General features: G+C 30.7%; 1 long non-coding RNA gene across 3 annotated transcripts in view; it reads left to right on the plus strand.

Moving 5' to 3' along the window:
• Window positions 1-322: 322 nt before the first annotated feature.
• The window catches only part of LOC106462579, an 18,041-nt gene continuing 14,479 nt past the window's right edge, over window positions 323-3,884 (plus strand). Inside the window, exons 1-3 of one of the 3 annotated variants that reach the window (XR_002611308.1) lie at window positions 720-847; window positions 1,238-1,414; window positions 1,622-2,394. This is a non-coding gene — a long non-coding RNA (uncharacterized LOC106462579). Of the gene's footprint in view, window positions 424-719; window positions 848-1,237; window positions 2,395-3,884 lie in introns of those variants that run through there. The other 2 variants (XR_002611307.1, XR_002611306.1) reach the window with 2 other exon arrangements.

Consider the following 3,884-nt stretch of genomic DNA (forward strand, 5'->3'; position numbering starts at 1 on the left):
GTTTTATTAAGTAAAGACTTGTGTCGTTAAAGCTTCGTCGGAACGAATTTACGGAGAGTTAAGTAACAAACGGAGACGTAACACTGTCTTTCGTAGAGATAGACTACCACTATGATAATATTTTTGCCATTTTGTACATCTTATAAAAGGAAGGAGGTTGGGAGCTTTACTTTGTAGAAGTTTAGAGTAGTTTATTTCTACTTTAAGGTTGTATCTAATTATTAATGGTAACTACCTTCCCACAACTGGCTGCAGACAGCAAAAGGCAGTAGGAGTTGAGACATTGATTTTCCTTAGTTGCTGGCTGGTTTGACATCGGCGTCTGGATCTTATCTGATAGATGGAATGTCCTCGCGCTTGGGGGCTATGGCCGCAGACATTATTCGTTATGGCTTTTAATGATGACAAAAAGGGCTAGTAATGGTAAATTAATTATGTTTTAAATCTCTTTGTAATGTTTTTGATTTATATTAATTTAATCATTATTGTTTTGTAATGCTGATTAAAAATTCGCCTATTTACAATTAATGTATTTGATAGCTTTAAAACTATTGATTTAGATACATATATATATATATATATATCTTCTAGAAATTAACAGATGAGTAAACACATTTCATGATTAAAGTATTGAAAATAACGTAGGTAGGTACATAATAACTCCAATTGAGTGTTTTATTTGTAAGACCTAGTTACGAAAAGTTGAAACCTGCCAACAGGTTGCAGTATACACTTGTGAATATTCAGGACTTGTTACATTTTGGTTTAATTTACTTTTCTTAGGTGTAGGTGATGCTTGTTTAAATTTAACGTATAAGTTTTGAGTGCATGTGTTCTTTAGATCACAGTAAGTAAGGTTTACACACTCACGTGTAAAATAAATTTTAAGTTACTCCAGTACAGTCACGTATATTAATTATTATTAATATCTGTCATGTTTATTTTCTGTGGCAAACCAGGGTCTAATTCTTTTTATAAATTATACAAAATTATACTTTTTTATTGTTTAACTTATAGTAATACCGATACTAATCATACTATATAACATAACTTTAAGTATATTGATTGCCAATAATAACATGGCATAACGTATTTGAAGTTTTCCCATATTAGTTATTATTAATTTTATAATTATGCGTAGTACTACTTCAGGTTTTAGATTTGTAGAAGTTGGGCTAAAAAAACTTTTGACAAAAGTATTTTTTCCCTTTTCTAATGTGACATTTTTATTTTATAGGCCCGAAGCAGGAAACTTGTATTCTAGTCCATTTCACTAGAAGTAGAACTTAGAAGGGATTCCAGAAATCCTACAGGTGTCCTGAAACAACGGGGATCGTAGATATGAAGAGTCAATATTTGAAATTGATAGTTGATGCAGTCATAGCCAGGGGCGACACAATGATTATAGGATAAGGTATGGGTATGCTTGTGAAGAACAAAGCAAGTGAGCTTCTGAAGTTTTTCACAAACATATAAAGATTGCCCTATCATCTATTAAGAATTTTAGTATTGGCATATACTGCTTTTTTTTCACTCTCCTATACTGAGTTCAATGAGATAACTTCTTACCCTTCTTTTCTCAAAAGAAAATACATTAAGAGATCTTAATCTCTCTCCCTAGGATAACCTTTTGAACTCCAGGATCATCCTTATAGCTCTCCTCTGAACCATTTCCAATAAATAAATACCCCAAAATGACAAAGAAAGGTAACCTTTGATTCACATTATAATTGTATATATCACTGTCTGTTGCTATTAGTGACATGTATGTATTGTATGCCTTCTTGTTATTCATGTTTCAAAGGGTGAGATGTGAACTGTTTTCTCCAATTTCAACTCTTGAACAATTTGCAAATTATGATGAAGGTAGCTGGATTCATGCTGAAAGCTATAATTTTGCAAATGAAAATGAACTACAGCATCTATCTGTTACAGATAAACCTGGAAGATTTATTCTAAACTCTGGCATAAAAAAGTCATCCTTGTTCACTCGTGGAACAAAACGCTATTTAAGAACAAAAGAAAAAAGAACAATAGTTTATAGTATAAGAAAAAGAGATGAGAATACTAAAAACATGGAAAATAGCTCCATAAATGAAAGATCCTCTTCACAAAGCCAAGATGTTACAAGTAATTTGGTCAACATTACATCTGCTGTGGAAACCTTAAGTAAAAATAATGATAAAAATGTGGAACAATCTAGAAATTTCTTTAGAAGAATTCACATGACAATTACACGTTCAAGAGATGCAATCTGGGCTTTTACAGCTTTGACATTGTTGTGTGTTCTCCTTGCAATAGCTGTTTTATGTTCTCGCATGTGGCAGGATTACCATGGCATACCACTTTATCAACCTTCTTTACCCGATCTTCATGAGAAGATACCTTTTAAAGGTAAGGTTATTGTTCTTGCTACTACCTATCAGTTTTGCATGATAAGAATACTCCATGAGCTAGATATAATAAATATACTGCATTAATATGTCCAAAGTTGGCATAACTCGAGTTAATCTGGTTCTAGTCTAATATACAGAAAATACAGGATATGTACTTACCATTCCTTGCAGTTTAAATAAATGCTTGAAACTTAGTAGTTGACAGTTTTTGTTGACTTCTTAAGAACATATATTGTACCCTTTCATGGGAATTACATATAATAATAATAAGATATTAAACTGCATACCTTCCAAAGTTCTTGGAAAGCATTAACAATTTGTGCTTGCACAGAGTATGTAAGTTTGTTAATTGGTAAATTTATAAATGATGTGTTTCACTGTTAGATATAGATACATTTCCTAATGTTAAAGATAATTTTTGATCTACTTGTTAAGCTGTGTTTTTTGTTAAATTTGCTTGTATGAGAGTATACCATGTAAAGCAAAGTATACATATGACTATACATTAAATAGTAAAAGTTGGCAAAATTACATAAGATTTGTTTTCATTTTGTTATACATATTTGTACATTTTCACTCTGCTATTTACATAGAAATTCATAATGATTTCTAGAAAAGCCAAACACCAACAAATTATAAAGTCCATGTGTCTCTATTATTTGTTTCTATAATTAATAAAAGAAATGTATACAGACTAACTTGTCTACCCTGTGAACAAAATTATTATGGGGAAATGTGTTGACATGTAATGGAAATTGTTATGGAATATGAAAAAGATTCAACTAAAAGGAGTGACTGCAAGCCCTTTGCCTCATGTTATAATTCCAACCACTGTAATGAAAAATGCCTTTTTCTGGAAGAATTGTTTTGAAACCAATAACTCTGTTGACAGAAACATAAGTGAGCATTTTTTATCAGTAATTAAAAAAAAACAACCTTAAATAAGAAATTCACACGATCTTGTTAACATTTGCCTTTTTTATGAATTGTTAAGTTTTCTCTGTAAACATTTATTTATTATTGTTGTTTTTTTCTTAAGATTTTTATTTAGTAGTAAATGGAATTCTTCGTAATGCAGAAAGACAAACTTTACTTTTAATTGAAAAATAAAAAACTTGTTAATATTAATAAAGGTGTTGGTGAATAAAGTAGAATTAATCATTTTATAATAAATATAGAAAAGTTAGATTTTAAACTATACATACCATTAGTATACATAAAATTTCTCTTCTATTAAGCTTGAGTATTATTTCTAATTAACATTAGTACTGTTGTGTTTTATATTACTTAGTAATTATCTTGTGCAGTATTGAAACCTTCTTTTAAACAGAAAAATGAGCTGGCACCAAGCAGTCATTTGATTTGGGCCTAAGGCTGAAACTAGACATTTAATAAATTTATACGGAGGGCCGGACTTAAGGGATGGCAACTGGAATATTTGTCCAAGGCCTTGGGCTACTGAGGGGCTTACAGTCTAGGTTAAAATAC

The sequence above is a fragment of the Limulus polyphemus genome, unplaced genomic scaffold (assembly GCF_000517525.1).
Source record: "Limulus polyphemus unplaced genomic scaffold, Limulus_polyphemus-2.1.2 Scaffold1201, whole genome shotgun sequence".
Taxonomy (NCBI): domain Eukaryota; kingdom Metazoa; phylum Arthropoda; class Merostomata; order Xiphosura; family Limulidae; genus Limulus; species Limulus polyphemus.